Here is a 7,385-nt window from a genome sequence, read left to right on the forward strand (position 1 = left end):
AACCTCACTTCAATTGTTCAACTATTCATCTTATAATTCCACAATGATTAAATGCTGCTTGAAATGTGGGTTAACTTTGTCCATCAACACATTATGAAGCATACAAATTACTGCTTTAAATTTCTACTTCATGTGGAGTAGTCATGACACCACAGAACAGAGTAGAAAAGAAGAGAATATAGCAAGCTGGAAGGGACCCACAAGGGTCATTGGGTCTAACTCTTGGCTGCAAACAGAATTACTTAAAAATTAAACCACGTCTAAGAAATTTTTCAAAACGCTTCTTGAAGTCCAGCAGGCTTGGTTCCATGACCACTACCCTGGGAAGCATATGGTATAGGTATATGATTAGTTGACCAATCTATATTTTTAAACTACTTTCCAAAACCATTCTCTTTTCCTAGTCTTTCCATCACAGCTTCTTTATGGAACATGCCATTTAAATAACAATATCTATCACTCTGGTACATTCCTTGCATTATTTTAATCAAATTTGTAATTTGACTCCTTTTTTTTTTAAAAAAAAAAAAAGAAAAAAAAAACATGTACTGTAGTTACTGAATATAAATTCAGTGGCTGCATTCCATATTTGAAGATCTTATTCTCACTCAGAAGATCTTAGTCTCACCCTAGGCCTCGATCAGCCTTTTATGTGTCAGTATCATTATTTTACTGTTTTAACATGAGAGTAACCTGTAGTAAACATATAGGATACTTAGCCTTCTGAAAACAAAACAACAACAACAACAACAAAAAAAACACAACTCTTTATGATTATTTGATACATGGTAATAAATTGAAATAAATAATTCCACATACCTCAAAATACTGTAAATATGGAAGATCAACAATTGTTGAATGAACTACAAATGTAATATTACAAGGGCATAAAAATAGAAGGAGCACAATTTCTGCAAAAAGGAGAATACATTCATTTTTGATAGACAGCATTTTTTCACTAGCAGATTCAGAAGCTGTTTGAACAGTGTGATGCAACATAGATCTGTAGGTACATGAAAGCAACAGAAAGTCCTTTAATGAATGCAAATAGTGATGATATACTCCCAAGTACGTGGGGTTTTCCAATTTAGAAGCACCTGATTACTGATACCAAACAAAAAAATTCTGTTCTGTACTATTTTCCACTTACAATCATAGACTGCATTTAGAGAAAGAATAACCAGGAACATGGGATGTGTTGATAAAGGAAGAAGACCAAAAAGAAGGTCAACATGAAAGTTTCAAAACATGGTCTAGCAACTGTTAATCCAAAGGCCCATACATCCAGTCTCCTGCTTTTGAGTATAGCTAGTAGAAGACAGAGATGAACCAAAAAACAGACATAAGTATAGAGCTATCCTCATAATGATAAATATGATAAATACTTCAGTAGCTTAGGGACTTCCTGAACCAGAAGGCTTATTCAGGCCCACCTTTAAATGTTCATCAGTAACTGTATTATTAAAAACATGTCTAATACTGAGAATTCTTCCCCCCCCCCCATTCTGCAGCATCCTGTGATACTACAGTTACTTGTGTGTCTAAATACATTCTTTTTTAAAAGCTTATAATCTTGTTTCCAGAATGCCATTAGGCACCTCCTCATTCTTGTAGTGGGAGAAAAGCATCAATAAACCCTTCTCCATGGTATCCATGGCAGAAAGGCCTCACTTATGTTCTACAAAGAACACAGAAGACAAGGCAAAATGACAGTTTGAAAACACAAGCTAAAAAGCCAATACAAGAGATCTGTTTTGCTTTGGATTCTTCTCTCCAATTTCAGCACTAAAGCCCAGTATTCAAACTCACTTTTTGGGGGAAATTGAACTAGAATCACTGCAATTCCCAAGTTTCCATTTTCGTACTGTATATAAAAAAATAATAATAAAAAAGCTTTATAAACAGCAGTTTTGAAGAGATTCTGTGAGAGATAACTGCAAAATACATTTTATCTATCAGAAAAATAGGCAGATGTCCTCCATTCTTTCTGCATGTGAAAGAAGAGGCTCAAATAATCCACAGGAGATATACAAACACTCTGTGTTAAACATAAAACTGCAGCTTATTAACCATAATAAGCTTACAGGAACATTGTGTACTAACAAGTATTGTTACCGTTGTCAATGCAAGGATGCTGCATGAGAACACAATGGGAAAAGAAGAAGATATATCATTATTTTGGGGAAAAAAATAAGGATGTTCAGTTTCATTTTTCCTCTTCTGTTAAATGATTTCAATCCTTTCGAAACTAATGACTGAATAAAATGCTTTTCTACAGCAGTGAAAGAAAAGCAGAATGAAACAAAACAAAACAAAAACCATGAATTGTCTGAGTAATAGGGAGAATGAGTCTAAAATCAGAAGAGATATAATTAGCAAATATTTCAGACATTTTGTAAATGTATATGTAAAATGTAAAAGTAAGCAATATCAGCATGAATACTTAGAATTTGGAAAACACAATATTTGAGCAAATCATAAAGAAGAAAAAAAAAGTAAAAGGAAGTTCACATGCTACACGTAAGAAAAACCTGAATATGTTCAAAGTAACTTCATAGATAATGCTAATTCAACATCTCCTAAACTTGAGTAGTGGTTGATTATTTTCAGGAAGTCACAAGAAATCCTACAGTAAACATCTGCAAAATAACTACATTTTTTTTTCCTCTGGCCCATAAATTTGGTGGCTAGTTTATTCTCTTAAACATATCTTAAGCATATATCATCCTGAGAATATATCATTCTCAGTGATTTAACTAGAAGATCAAATATCACATCCCTAATAATAATAACAATAATCCTAGTCCAGAGTAAGGAGAATATGGATGTTCTCTCAATCCACATAAATGCTTAATCATTTTTGATATCTAGTAAACTCTTAGCATCAGTGATATTTCCTGAGAGAGGGTTTCACGGATTAAAAAAATCCTGAAAAGAAACACTGTTTTTCAAAACATATAATTTAACTTCAAGCTGTATTTACTGAATGGTAGTTGTCAAGCATATACAACTCAGCAGTCAGTATGATTAGTTGCTCAAAGTTTCAGTGCTTTAGTGTATCTCTAACAAGCTATTACTTAATTTAAAAAAAAAAAAAAAAAAAGCACTAATAAATCTTCAATGGCTTGGAAAAATCATTAGCTAGTTTGCTCTAAACCTTTGACACAACACTAGCCTGAATCTTCAGAATTTTAGTTGTTTGCTTTCTGAAGAATTTTGTCAATATCTATTTTGATGAGGATTTACTATTTTCAAAATATTCACAGCTTCTTTTCACATTCAAATCAATAACAAACATTGAAAAATAGAGAGAAAAACAACCTCACACAATCTACCTTGCATTTCCCTTTAGAATAGAAACCCATTTTATGTTGGATGGTGTCAGCTAGGAAGATCTTATAATGAACACATGCTTTCAGATTTATCAGCAACCTCTTAGATGCCAATTACTCTGAATGGGTGAGCAGCAGAAGAATCTTTTTTTTGTTTTTGTTTTTGTTTTTCAGAACAAGGATAGCCTGAGAACAGTGCAGTATAACCTAAATGGCTTGAGGATTACAGCTTTAAAAATCCTTAAAATTAATTCACATTTGATAGCTCAAGAAGCAAATTATCTACTTAATAAGTAACAAATAGATATTTTTACACTTACGTGTTTTTAAGTTGCTGTAACAACACAGTGGAAAATTGCTTGTTATTTTTCTTTTTGCAGGGGGGTTGTTTTGTTCTTTTTTTTTTCTGTACAATCATTCAGTGCAGGTAGGAATGCATGTAATATTTCTCCAGATTGATACTGTTTCAAAATAAGGTATGTCTCGGTCTGCCATGTAATGCAACTCATAACACTTTTTTTTTTTTTTAACCCATGTACATCAAGTTGATAGAGTCTTCAGGATTTGTCATGGATGGCATTTAGTTAATTTGTTCATCGTTTGCTTTGTCCTGTATTCTGTCTTCTTCAAGGCAGAAACTGTACAGCAAGGAGGAAGCCTGTGCTGGTAGCTGTGCTTTGAAACAAGTCAATCCTCATGGGCAAAGTGTAAGAGTTTGCCTATCCTGAAACAGAGCATGCCAAGAGCAAACAGCTTCCCATGGACAGACAGGCAGCCAGAAGAAAGCCAGGGAAAGAGAGAGCCAGAGGCTGCTGGCAGAGAGAAAACCCACAGCCAGAAATGATGAAAATAAAGACTCATAAAACACATTCACAGGCATCTGTGCATTTTGTTGCACGTGGGAAGCCTTTGGAAGAGCAACCCCAAAGAGAAAGAACTCATCTGACAATAAATGATGTACAAATTTATCTTTGATTTACTCACTGCCCTGTGTTCTCTCAGTTCTAATTAGTTCTTCATTGACATAATTCATATTCACATAAAATATGAGATTTTTCTGAGTTTCAATGGCAGTTTTCTACTTTTGTGTGACCTCTTCAAGGAAAAAAACACAAAGTTATCTTGGTCAATATAGAAACCCTGTATTTCTTCACTATTTTTAGTTAAATCTTTAACCATTTGCCAGAAAGAGTTTAGCAGTAAGAAAATAACTGTATGGCAACCGGATGTGTGGAGAATCAACTTTGCAAGTAACAAATAGTCTCAGCCAAAGATGATTTTTTTTCATGGAGATGGAACTGCTTGATTTCATTAACATAGAACAACAAAACTGTAGAAAATAAAGAAACGATCTCCAAAGGGTGAATAACTATTTTTAAATATCATTCTTATGAGAACGACAACACTGGTTACATGGTTTAGCCAATGTACTTTCATGACAGGAGGCTGGTAAATCAGCAGGATATCAGCTAGTGAAAAAAGTTTTTCAAAGACACCACATAGCACCTTGGAATAATCTTCCAGATACTCTGTGAACAGGACAGCAATCATGTTGGACTGACTTATAATTTTTCTCAACCTTTTTTAAAGAAAGGTGCTCCATGGGTTTCTCCTTTCCACTGAAATGGAAGACCATACTGGAGTCCTGAGCACTGCAGGTCCATGGTGATATCCACAGTAGAGTATCTGGTGAATGTAGATGACATACACTCAATGAGTGGATGTATCATCGCCCTCATCTGTGAGACAAGAACTTATGTGTTGGGAAGAGAGTATAAGGACTCACAACATGTGAAAAGCCATGACAATCATTATTAGATTGCTGATTGATTATCTATATCTTGCCCTGAAACTCAAAGAGCTATACCTGACCTGTCACTGCTGCCACAGAAAGTGCAAAGGAAGAACAGAGCTGGACCACAGTAGACACAAGGAATTGATGCAGAGTTGTGGATGGAAACAGAAAGAATAGATAACGTCAGAGAAGGTTAATTTGTCATAACCCTGGGAAAGGCCTACTAGCTGGCACCTCTGGAAGTAATATGTTAAAAGCTTCACTGAATGTCTTCCAATTCCAAATTTTTAGGAGACTTTAAGTTTAATAAATAAATAAATAAATAAAAAGTTTTGATAAAATATGCATTGTATATAGGCAGAAGGAGAGGGTAACCTTGTAGAATGGGAAAAAAAGTCTTTCACAGCTTAAGCATATAGTTGAACAAGTCTTCCATCGTGCCTTCCTAAACAGACACTGACAATAACCTTAAAAAATAAGGCTGTGCTTTCTCAGGTTTTGAACCTTCAAAGAAGGTCTTTATAAAAAGACTTATTTTCTTTCCTCAAATTCCAGAAGGTACAGACAAAGTAATTTTAATGACACTATAAATCTAAGAAGTGAAAATACTCCTGTCATTTCATTATCTGCATGGGAAATATTGGACTTAAGATGTAAAAAGATGGAACTTTGGAAGCTCAACAGAAGCTAAAATTCTTTTTGTTAGTTGTTTTTAGGAGTACAAAGTAAATTAGAGAAGATATCATCTACTTTTAAGAGCAGTACAGAGAGATGATTCCAGGAAGAATTTGTGTTTTCTTTTTTCAATAATAGTTCTGCTGCAAGGGTACAGGAATTTAAGAATCCTTATTAGGATCTTAACAGTGATCCATATGTAACAATGTAACACAATGCTTAATAAACATGATTTTTGGATGGCATCTTTTGTAAGATGAAAAACTGCAATGCTGAAGTCATCTCACTTTGTATTTCCACTGAGCAAACATAAATGCCATGAAGGGATTTCCTTTAGGTGTTCTCCCACAACTACAACACTTTATCCAAACATGACAAGGAAAAAAAAAATATTCCTTGAAAGCCTTCGGCTTTTGAGGCAAAACTGCCTGCTAGAGTGCACAAGCAATCAGTACCACTGTTAAACCATGACACTGTAGGTGGCATCACACTTGTAATGAACTCTGCCAGGAAATACAAGACAGCCACCACAGACAGATACTGATACAACCATTCCGTGCTAACTCAGAAATAAATTGGAAAAAGAAACTGGAGAGATGACAACACGGTCAGGATACAGAAGGGCTAACACTTCATGGAAAACATCCAGCATAGAAAGGAAATATGAAAACAATTCCCTCTGAGGACCACAAGATCTTGGGCTAATCAGGCAGAGCTCCTTGAAGAGAGGAGTGTTGGCTGAGAGAAAGAATTACAGACTTCAATAGAGATAGGACAAGGAGTCTGCCACTGTGCAGTAGTTTCTACTTCTCTAGGTCTTGAGATCTTTGATTCCACTTTGATTCTTTCCTTTCCTCTCTTAGATCAGGAATCACTGCAATAAAGGACCTCTGAAAAACATTTTTCAAGAAGGTTTTATTCCAAAACAGAAAACTGGAAAATTTTTCCACCCTTTGAATTTCAGATGGGAGATGTTTCCCCCTTGAATTTCAGCAATATAAGAAATCTGACAAAGGCATTGGAATTAGCCTTCAAGTGAGCCAACTAACCACTGTAAACTGAGGACACCTACAGAGAGCATGAACATTCAATAAAGTATTAATACCTGTAATATGATGTGGGTAGAGGATACAGGTTCACCCAACCCTTGCTGTACAAAGAGCTGACCTTTTATCTTTGGTGTAGAGGATTTAGCTCCCAATGGAGGTAAGCTTAACTGAAGTCTTCTATTAATTCAAAACTCTTTCCTTCATATGGATTCTTCCTAGAAAAAAAAAAAAAAAGGAAACAACAAAGTTAAAAACTGGCATGTCAAAAATCTAGGTTCATGGTTGTGGATGACAAAGGTTATCCCAGAAGCAGAAAGAAAAGGTCAAGAACTTATTGCTGATAATTTTTAGCAACCTTTGGCCTCATTCTGAGACATTACCTCTGCTTACTTTGAGAGAGTGGAATTGGGTTTGCCAAAGAAAGAAGAATTACAGAGATTCATAGTCATGTAGAGTTGGCAGATTCTGTCCCTAGAAACAAACATTTTAATGAACGCTTCAATAACATTCCCATATTCAAAGTTCTATTAAAGG

General features: G+C 34.9%; 1 long non-coding RNA gene across 1 annotated transcript; it reads right to left on the reverse strand.

The window, feature by feature from the left end:
* Positions 1-1,496: 1,496 nt before the first annotated feature.
* LOC137854563 (uncharacterized) lies at positions 1,497-7,116 on the reverse strand. Its single transcript, XR_011095233.1, has 2 exons — positions 6,908-7,116; positions 1,497-6,692 (listed from the first exon to the last, which is right to left on the reverse strand). It is a non-coding gene; the product is annotated as an uncharacterized lncRNA (long non-coding RNA).
* Between the last annotated feature and the right edge of the window lie 269 nt (positions 7,117-7,385).

This window comes from Anas acuta, chromosome 3 (assembly GCF_963932015.1).
Source record: "Anas acuta chromosome 3, bAnaAcu1.1, whole genome shotgun sequence".
Lineage (NCBI taxonomy): Eukaryota > Metazoa > Chordata > Aves > Anseriformes > Anatidae > Anas > Anas acuta.